Source organism: Emydura macquarii, unplaced genomic scaffold, assembly GCF_026122565.2.
Source record: "Emydura macquarii macquarii isolate MOO-44397 ecotype Brisbane River unplaced genomic scaffold, CSIRO-AGI_Emac_v2 contig_1253, whole genome shotgun sequence".
NCBI classification, from domain to species: domain Eukaryota; kingdom Metazoa; phylum Chordata; order Testudines; family Chelidae; genus Emydura; species Emydura macquarii.
Genome location: NW_027131390.1, coordinates 67,700,679 through 67,712,314, shown reverse-complemented (window position 1 = coordinate 67,712,314; position 11,636 = coordinate 67,700,679).

The following is an 11,636-nucleotide window of genomic DNA, read 5'->3' as shown; positions in this document are numbered from 1 at the left end:
GTTTATCATTTATTTCCCCTTGATGTTCCCAAAAATATTCTAGTAATTTACTTTGTCATCAATGTCATTAATTCAGTTTCTGATTTTATTTCCTACTTCCTGTCATCACCATCTCCATATATCTCTTAATTCTGACAAGTATGAAACAATACCTCTGAGCCATTAGCGCTAGTGTAATAATTCAATGATGATAGCTCATTTTTGTTAAAGTTGGAGATTGCTTTGAACAATGCCCTCCGTCTCTTTACATGAGCTGCTATTTATTCTACTGCAGTTCTCTTGATTTATTCTCTATAAGTTCTGACTGAAATGATAAGCTGTCTAAGGTTTATTCATGTTTCTGTACATCCAATAGTTCTATTTATGTTTTTTTAACTTTATTTTGCATTTTTGTTGGTCTGGAATTCATGTGCAAGTTCAGTGAATAGCTCTTGTGCAGCGTTCTCTAGGCAATATAAGCCACATATACTATGGTTTGTAAACCTGAAATGATTAATCTTTTCCCACCTGGGCAAGTACATAGGTTGGGATATAGACTGGAAGTGACCAGAGGAAATGGGTTGGGAAGAATTGTTTATCTGGTAGCCAGCAAAACTTTGGAGAAGAGACCCAAAATTTTGGTAGGACACTTAGCCTTAATCAACCTATGACCATTTTTTACTCAGAGTTGCATAATTTGAAGCCAAATTGGGGTCATCTTTGAGTAAAATTTGTCTTTGAACTGAACATGCATGCGCATACAAATACATACATATTTTTATATGAAAGTAAATGTTACCCACATTTTGCTTTAAGTGAATTTTTTGAGATTTGTAAAATGAAATAAAACAGCTGAAGTTTTCATACACAACTCTATATACCAGAAATTTCTCAGCTTTACTTCTAACCAACTAATAGAGTTTATTGCTTTGAAGGCACGTCTGTTTATCCCATGGAAAACGGATCTGATTGTCCCACACTATTCAAAAGAAGGAAATGTAATCCTAGATCACAGGCTTGATTCATAAAACCCAGCCTGCACTACTGGCAGCCACAAATCAGGTAGTTTGATGCTCACAACATGTACCTTTAGGTTTGAAAAAGTAACAATTGCAATAAGAGAGGTAGAATTAAAAATCAGGCCCTGTATTTCAGTAATGTTAAGATTGTAAAACTGTGAAACTCAAAAATAAGACTGGCATTTTTTCCTTACTCTCACTTTGCCAAGCTTTTTTTATCCATGACTTTGACTTTTTGTTCTTACAGTTTTAGGATGATTTTATCATATCTTTTTGCATTAATCTACTATGTTAGTTAACTGGGAAATTCATTAGTTTTTCACATCATATTGATATTTCTCATGCTTGAAGTGTATGCTTGACATGTTGCCAATAAAATATTTCTCCTAGATGTCATTCCTGTCATTAATTACTGTTCCCATCATTCTAGGGAGAAAATAACAAGAGCTATCTATGATACTGGCAGACCAGGAGCTAGCTCATGCCAAGGCTCCAGGCCTCAATGAACACTTACAAATACATAGCTGGAAACCAGTCTTGGTTACCCCTATGTTAGCATTATCAAAATAGATATTAGATGTTAAGTTGGTAATGTGTTCACTCTTTGCTGAAAAGTTCCAGGGGGGTAGCCATGTTAGTCTATATACAGCAAAAACAACGAGCGTCCTATAGCACCTTAAAGACTAGCAAATTTCTGCGGGCATAAGTTTTCATGGGCTGCAACCCACTTCATCAGATGCACCTGACGAAGTGGGTCGCAGCCCATGAAAGCTTATGCCCGCAGAAATTTGTTAGTCTTTTAGGTGCTACGGGACTCTTGTTGTTTTTGCTGTTTACTCTTCAGATTTTATAAAATGTTTGTAGAATGCTGTATGCATTGATCTTACTTCTAATCTCTATAGCCCATAGTACAAAGTTATATTGAGTGTTTGCATTGTAAACTTTTGTAACTATGTAACTCACCAAACAGAAAAGAAGCATTGATTAAGGAAAAGTGCTTGCCCCCCACATAGAAGATGGCTCATTGAAGCCCAATGACATATTGTGTAGCATCAAAGGACAGAGGGAGGCCCTGTTGACTGCATTCCTAACTCTTTCCAGGAAGGAGAGACTTATGCATGAACACATCCCATCAGTTTGGACTCTGGAGTGGAGGGAATAAAAAAATCCCTGACAAGGAGAAATTGAATCTCTTTCATGTTGCCTGGACTCTGAGGGGCAAAGATTCCTAAACATAAGCAAAGAAATCCCCATGCTGCTTGGTATGGGTTAGCCCTGAAAGACATTTGGAATGGTCAGATTGCTACAACTCTGTCACCTTTTGAATCATAGATGAAGACTCATTTGTGCTTATATGTTGCCTGTTTTATCCTGTAAATATCTTATTTCTTTCATTTAGTTAATAAACCTTCAGTTTATTACAGAATTGGCTACAAGTGTTGTCTTTGGTGTGGGATCTAAGGTACAAATTGACTTGAGGTAAGTGACTGGTCTCTTGGAATTGAGAGCAATCTAAATATTTTGTGATCTTTGTTATAAGTGACCATTTATTATGTAGTCCAGCTTTTCAGGGTAGCAAGAAAAGCTGGAGCGTTCAAGGGGATTGTCTGTGACTCCATTATAAAACATTATAAAATTGTACTTTGAGAGGTAACATTTTGTTACTGAGTTGGTGAAATCTAATTATAGAACATACAACTAGTTTGGGGTGTCTGCCCTGCTTTTTGACAGTCTGCTCTAAGGTTGGCACACTCAGTTGTGAGCCACTCCAGACAGTGTGACTCTATCCCATCACCAGGTTTTTTTAAACATTCTTGTAGAATCTGTTTTCTTTGAGAATATCCTGGATCTTGCTAATGTATTGCACTTATCTAGTATTTTGCAAGTCTTTTTTCTACCTGAATTTTTTTTCACAGTTGTGTGTGCTCATACAGCACATGGTCTGTTGCTCTGTAGTATGTCTTCGTTCCTCTTTTCATTTCTATCAACTTGTTGCCTTCAGAGTTTGCTTGCCTTTCCGCCATATTGTTCTCGCAAGTGACTTTACTGCTTTCTGATTGCTCTGTCTCCTGTCTGTTTAGAGGTATTTTCTGTTATTTCCTGTTTGATAGCTAATGATTGAATTATTTCTTAATCTCAAGATCTTTTTTCCTCTTAACTTCTTGGACAATCTACAAGATTGATAGAAGTGCATGTAACGTGCCAATACAATAAAATCAGTTCTAACCTTTGAGTTTCGTTAGCTTCACTCATTGCATTCTACTGTATGTTCTTTCTCCTTTATAGAAGGTATTTGAGTACTAACAATCTAAAGCTATCAGTATCTTTACTTTACTTTATTCTTAACTCCTTGTTACATGTCAGCAGCTTCCTTGTCTCTCTTATTCATGTCCACTTAAGTACATACGTTTTTCCATTGGGAATTTAGAATGTTGCTTCAGTGCATTCTTCACTTCCTATCCTTGATATATTCCATCCCATGATTGTTTTCAGGTCCCTGAGCTGGCCACTTTGTCTTTTACAGATAATTTTCAATTGATCTTGGATTTTTTAATATGTACTGCTTAACAGTTTTTGTTACTTTCAAATTCTCCATCGCTTTTGGGCTAAATTGCCTCACTTGGCTTAACTGTTAAACTGTTCCTACACTACCTGTTCCAACTTGTCTTCCAGCTCTAGTTCAAGTAAAATTGATTTTATAGTCCTGTTAATGTTGATTAATTGATGTTTTGAACTAGAAAAGTCATTGATGATGAATCTGTAGCTGTAATGAGTTTCTTCTGTTTCTTGATAGTGAAGAATGACTTAAATGGTTTTTATTACTTCTGTCAGTAAAAGATTTTCAAGAATTAATTAATCTTGTGTTTCATGCAACATCTTCAAAATTGTTACTAGTTTCAGTATCTGAATTTTGTTTATGGGTGGTGTTTTGACCATTGAGATTAAATTTGATGGGAAAAAGAAAAGTAAATTAAACTTGTGATTTTTTTTTTTCATGAGAGTTAATCTAAGTAGTATGTACAACATACTATATATGACAATTACAAGTCCCAGGCACATTATTTCAGATCACCCTACCCTTAGGAATGTTGTAGAACTCAACTACAGAAACCCAAAGAAAAAACTCTTCACTGACCACTTATGATAACACCTGTGAAGGATAGGCAGTTAAAGCCCAGTAGAATCAAAGCAGAAAGGTCCAAATTTTTATGCATTGCATTGCTCAGCCTTGCAATGCCTAGCTGATTTAGGAACCTGAATCTCATTGTCTCAAAGGGGTGTAGGTGCTTATGACTTGAAGCCAGTAGAATATTTTTGTACAATTTTCTGACAAAGCAGCATTTTCTCACAATGAAAATTTGCATGGAAAATTTTTGCTTCTTTCAATATTTTCCAGTTTTTCAATGAAAAACTGAAGTTTTCACTTCAATTTTTTGTTAAAAGAGAACAATTTTTGCAAAAATATTGAAAAAATATTAAGAACACTCATGAATAATTATTATTCAACTGAAACCACAGTGGTTATAGTGCTAATGTATAGAGGTACTGAATGTATTTTAAACACACATTAGTAGACATTTGACGCTAGATTTTTTTGACTATCAGTAATGCAGTGTTAATGTTCCTGAATTGTGGCTTGAATACAGGGAACTGGAGGACAAAGTGGGACTACATGCGCAATACTCTCCCCCTAGTGATCAGGGATGAAAACCTCGTGTGATGGGTTGGACTGGGTCCAAAGGCCACTGCTGGAGGCCTTGGGGACCTGCCTCACTCTGCCCCAGAAAAGAGCAGCAGAAAGGTTCTCCAAGCTGCTTAGAGCTGCTGTGTGGGACACAGCCAGTCAGGAAAGAAGCTGCTGGGCCAGAAGGGCCATATAAAAAGAAGTAGCAGTCAGTTGCTGCCTTGAGCTGGAAGACAGTGGACCGAGTTTCTAGCTGGCTTGAAGATCAGCAGGACCATGGACAGCTCAGTGAAAGCAGGACTGAACCTGGGGGGCTGCTGAAAACCAGGGGAGCTAAGAAGGAGCTCCCGGCTGGCTGCGTGGACCAACCAATGACTGAGCCCAGAGCCAAGCCAGACCAAGCGAGGGTACCGCGATCAGCACTGTTGGTCTATTACAGAGGGCAGTGTCTTCAGGGAGAAAGCCTTGGCAGAATTAAAGACTTACACCTTGGAAAGGGTGGGTTTGTTTGTTCCACCAAGTGTGTAAGACTTGGCTGGAGGGCTGAGTCTCTGAAGACTTCCAATAAAACCATCGGCGGGGGTGGGGGATACCTGCGAGAGATGGTTTCCATCCCATTCCAAACTAAGAAACAGCAGGCTCACACCTGACCAGAAGGGAGTGCTCATGACAGAGGGATGCAAAACCCAGTACACCGGGTACCATTGAAGTCAAAACTCCCATTGATTTCATTTGGGCCAGAATTTCACTCCAGTTGAGTCAAAAGGGATATAACTGACCAGGCAGGAAGGGGTAAGCAAGCTTCACTCTATTTTATTTTTATTTTATTATTTGGACAGTTGCTGTTGTACTGACAGCAATGCAAGACAGAGATTTTGTCAGTGTGATGTTAAGAGTCTGTAGATAACCTTGATCCCAGATGAGCATATAAAATCTTCGATCAACAAGGTCAATTAATTTTCAATATTATTCAAGTAATTAAAACAGAAGGAGGAGATTTACAAAGAAAAAGGACAGCTGAATAATGTTGGCAATTTGGCAATAAGATTGATTACCAGTGCCAATGCTTAACCGATATAATTTCTTATTTGAAGAGCTTTACTGTTTGCCAGAGGCTGGGAATGGCTGACAGGATGGATTACTTGATGATTATCTGTTCTATTCACTCCCTCTGAAGCACCTGGCATTGGCCATGTTGGTAGACAGGATACTGGGCTAGGGATCATTGGTCTGACACAGTATGGCCATTCTTAGTAGTGGTGTTTTTTCCCTAGTCTCCACAACTAGGCTTGGTCTACACTGCAGGCGAAATTCGGCAGCAGTCAACAGGAGATTGTCTTTGGAAGAAACATCGCAATGCATCTCAGAAATGGTTGGCACTACACCAATCAAATACATTTTAGTTCAGCTAAATTTAGATAGTCACTGGCCTGGAAAGCTTACAATCATACTAGTACAACAAAACCAGAGCTGTCTGGATGCTACTATGATACAAATAAATAACATTCCAATTTTGTGGCCTCTCGACTTTACCATTTTACTAAGGAGTTAAATGTTTTGGACCCTGACTTTTGACCCAAATCTCTGGTCTTTCTTATGGAAATCTTTCTTATGGTGTCTCCCAACAAAATATTCTCAACAGCATCAGGCAATTGGGTCAGAAGAGGCCAAAATTCAAAGCCTTTAAGCTCCTTAAAGAAAAGACGATTCAAGAAGGCAGAAAGCTTGAAATATAGCAGAAATACCTCACGTTTGCTTATGGTAAAGTCCCAGACCATTTTCAGAATGCCCAGACCAGCCTCATAAAGCACAGCAGTAAGTTATCCTGTTGAATCCAACTGTGTGAGAGTATCTTTAACTGAATGAACTTCCTTTCTTGTCTGGTTTTGCTGATAATGTTCTTTTAATGTAGTTTTTCACTATGTGAAATTTCATTTTTTTATCATTTTAGTGCTAATTTGAAACTTTCAGTTGTACGTGTCCATCATCGTCAATCCTACCTGTCAGCAGGAGTCAGAAGACTTTTTATAACAGGTAGAGGGTTCTTGGAAAGTCTGGATATGTTGTAAAAATTGACTCACGGGGAGTAATACTTCAGGAAGGCATATAGTCAACTGCATTTTGTCCACTTTATTTGGCACAGCACTGGTTTGTTGTTAATTCAGTATGTATATTACTTTATTCCCCAAAGCACCATAGCTTTAGGTTTCCACATGCAGACCATATGGGAAGCGTGCATGCTCTTCTTGAACTGATCATAGATAGATATTGACTTTCAATGAGACTTAGGACTTGTCTATATGACTCTGCAGTTTGGACTATGGGAGTATGAATTGTGGTACATATTAGCATGCTGCACTGTAACTGCCCCAAATCGATCCTGCAAATGCGAACTAAAAGGTACCTACTTTCAAACAGGACTACATTAATGCAAATTAGGTACCTTTTCAATTCGCATTCACAGAGTCTACATGGGGCAATTCAAGATTAGTCCACTAGTGTGTACTACAATTTACATTCCTGTGTCCAAACTGGTGGTGGTGTTTAAAAATGCCCTTACTTTCCTAAGTGTCTAAGTCACTTTTGAAAATGAGATTTTGTAATTTAAGTCTTGCAAAGCTGAGCACAGCAAACATCAAACAAAATATTTTTTAAAATATGGGAAATAAATCTGCTTCTGCATTTACTTACACCTATGTAAATCAGGAATACCACAACTGCATTTGGTGAAATTATGCTATTTTGAAACTAAAATAAGAAAGAGAAGAATCCAAATCTTGGACACCTAAAACTAAATTCACACGCTGGTGTATATGGGTTGATCTGATGGACTAAATTCCGATTTATTTCAATGTCTAATCATGTTCTCATTGAAGTCAGTGAAAGGTTGAGTGGGTTGGTTGGTTGGTTTAATCTAGGGTAAAATTTTTATGGCTGCTTTTGAGACTTAGCCATCTAAGTCCCATTTTCAAAAGTGATAAAGTCCAGGTCTCAAGGACTTTCAGTTAGACCTAGGCATGTAGGGACCAGGCTGTATGGTAAGCATCTCAACTGACAATGAAGCCCGCAACAGTAATACTGCTTGCTATATCTTTTGTAGAGGTGTAGTTGGGTACATGACAGTGAAGCAGTGCAGAGGCTGGGTGGCTTTGGTTTTTTTTTTTTCTGATTTTGTTACAATTTGCTATAGCACACATTTTATATAGTAATGAACGTGCACTTCCATTTGCTGCAGCTTCTGTTTTCATTTATACTGTCCAGCATTAATATAAGCCAACAGTTAAAACTCCTCATGGGTCTTGTTTAATATCTCCATATCTCCCCAGGGATACAGCTAGCATACTGCCTGCAAGCAGACTGGAGGCCTTGAAGTTCTGTGTTTCCAATCATATTAAGGTATTTGCAGTGGCTTATTTATTTTATTGAATTTCAGGGTTGTTGTGATATTAGTTGTTAAATGTATTTACTATCATGAGTTATGCCTGTTGGGATGCTACATAGGGAATGTACTTTTTGTTAGATTACTTGAAAATATCAGGAGTTTTGAGAGGCTTTCATCTGCTTCTGGTACTGCACAGTTTTAGTGTCAGGAGATTTAACCCATATGCCTGTCTGGCATAATTTTAATTGGTTTATAGCTCTAAAGGGCACTGAATTATTTTCTCTTGATGTGAATTACTTTGGGGAGCAAGAGGTCTTTTTTTTTTTTTTTTTTTTTTTCTCCTTTTAGCTTTGGAATATATTAAAATTGAAAATTAAATCCAACAGCAAGCACAGCTCACTCCATTAAGTTTCAGTGTACTTGATGCACGTGTAGAGTAATGTTTTGGTGACATGAATAGGTTGTTTGCATGTATGGATTTATCAGATAAATAGCAGCTACACCTGAACAGTAATTCTTCAAGAGATCCAGCCATAACAGTCTTTGAGTGATGAGTGTCATATCTAAGAACCCTATTGGTTACACTATGTTTTTTCCTGAGATCTGATTCCTATATATTCAGATAAACTGAACTAGCAAAATCATCAACATTAGCATAATTTAGAATGGTCTTTTTGATTTCCACATAACAATGACAGCAGACTTGTGGCCTGTAGACTTTATACCATTCTGAAGCCCAGAACATTTGAGCATCAAAGCAGTAGCCAGACCCTCAGCTGTTGTAAATTGGTGTAGTTCTATTGACTTCCACAAAACCAGTAAGTTTATACGTGGGGATTTAAACTGAAAGACTGTATTGAACTGAATGCCCCTGGATCTTTTTATGAACTGCAGTTCTTTAACATTGTTTGTAACTGCCGGGTATCCTTGCTGTATAAAGAATGGATGGATGTCTGTGGACCTGAAGAATTAACAGAACTCTGTCAACCTGTGAGAGCTGCTGCTTAGGTAGGTGTCCAGAAGGAGAACAGGAAGAACAGGTGGAATAGGAGTCTGGCTGACAAATAGAGAGAGAGAAATTATTCTGATTTGTTTTTGCATCCTATGTTCTTTAATTTTTTTTTCTTTCTTTGTGTATAACCCCAAATTGCTTTTCATAACTGTGGTAAATGGTTTGAATGAATGCAGGTTTATTCTAATTAAAATTGTGAAAAATTGAAAAAGCGGGTCTGTAATAGCCCTATCAAAGCAAAATATCTTAACATCAAGATAAAATGCAGGTGGACAGTCACTATCGCTTTTTTACAGAACCCACATTTAGCTTGCATCAATGCCAAGCCATTTACATCTTGATCCTTCATAAACTTAAATAGGACTCCGTGCAGGGGTCCATACTAATCTCATTGGACATCACTTCTTGCATCTGTAAAATGGTGCTGCTAATATTTTCCTACCTTACAAGGCTGTTAAGATTAATTAATTAATGTTTCTAAGGCACTCTGAGATCCTCAGCAGGAAACTATATATATGCAAAGTGTTTGTTTATTGATTAATATTTCATGATTATTTTAAGACTTCATGGGGAAGAGAATATTAATTTTTTTAATGTCATCACATCTCTGTTCATGTGGGAGGACTCTTTAAATGCTGTGCTAAGGCGCATAGTTTCATTATCTACTGATAACGGCTGACATAGTGGCATCACTCTACATGCTATTTAAAATGCTGATTTGTTTATAAGTGATTACTTCATAGATTTTAAAAAACATTAATGTATATGCATCATATCTATATCAGAATAAAATTCAGATGAAACAATCTTGATGAATATTTTATAGGTGTCTTCTATTCTAGGCATCCCTTATGATAAGATGAAATATTTTAATAAACTAGATTTTTTTTTCCTGAGGTTGTTTGAGTAAGGACTTCAGGATCTGGCCCATTATAAAAGGGCAAATTCTGTTATCCTTACTCACACTGAGTAGCACCATACTCCATGAGCAGCTCCAATAATTTCAATAGAATTTCTTGCATTGAAAAGTTTTATCCAACATGATAATGGTGGGGGAATCTGGCCAAAAACCTATCTGACTTGAGTCAAAATGATATTGTTTATAATCTAAAGGGGTAAATAAATATATCAGGGCCCATTTCTGCTCTCAATTAACCACATTATAAATCCAGAGCAACTTCACTGATTTTGAGAGAGTCATTGTGGTTTTACATAAGTGTAACTGTGATCAGAATGTGTTTCCTTACCCCAACCTACATCAGCAGAATATTCAGTTACCCACAGAGTGACACAGAGAATAGAATGTTTCTTTCAGTGATGTCAGTAAAAATAGAGCTGCCTTACTCTTTAGTGGGTAAACTAAGTTGAAGTATGCATCTTTAAAAAAATAAATTCTGTGTAAGTCTTTCAATGAGAATTTACTGCACTGAATAAATGTTTTGGAATAAATATGCTATGCTTACTATGTTTAGCATATTATAAAAGGCTGATATAATTCCAAAGAGCTTAGTCTTCAATATTATGAAAACAGGGACCAGATTCTGTAGTTGGTTACCTCATAAATCCAGAGAAACTCCAATGAAGTCAAAGAAGTTTCACTCTGGTGTACCTGAGAGCAGAATTTGGCTCCAAAGCTTAGAATTAAACCCCATGTAAACAACTGGTATTGGTAATCTCCACACATAGAATTTATTTTGTCTGTGTCCTGAACAAGAAACAGTCATTAATATTCTCTATCAGTTGGCTAACTGATTACTTGGGAAGGTAAGCGCATCCTATTATGTATTAGGAAATGGACTGCTTCTTGTTCAGTCCAATGTGATAACAAATGCTCAAAAAAATACACAAAAAAGCATACTTGTCTTCATGTATAAACTCTTCTTTGTCTAATGGATTTTTTTTACTTAGGTTATTTTAAAGCTATTGATTGAATAAAGTCATTTGCTTTACTGCATTTTCAGCATTCTATTATACATCATATCTACTTCTTAAGAATGTTGACATATTGCTTTTATAGATTATAGTGACTAAAATGGCTGTGAACCATTTTCAATATAATTTTCACAATGTGATCAGAGTGGCTGGTGAGCTGCCTCCTCAAATTTCCTGCTTTTTTATCTTCCTCTTTCCCCATATGCCATCTTTTTTTATAAACTGCTAATCTGGTCATCTTCTTGTAAATATGTTTCAAATTCTAACTTTTATGTGGCAACTGTTCTTTTCCTTGAAATTACAACTTGAATTTTATGCACTATGAAAAAATCCATTTACTAGTAATAAATCTAAGTAGTTAGTGACTGTTGAATGGATGAAATGATGTTTCATTACTTGTCCACTATCCATACTGTTTCAGACAGATTTTTATACCTAACTTCACTCTATTGCAACAAAATGTTGTTGTTTTAGTTACAACAGTTGTTGCAGCAGTCTCTGTGCTGAAATCCTGCGGTTATTAAATGATGATATATAATGCTTCGGACTGGATTACCCGATGATGTAACAATACTAAGTAACTTGCTTAAGATGACTTCTTTTTATAAGGCTACATAATTCAAATGA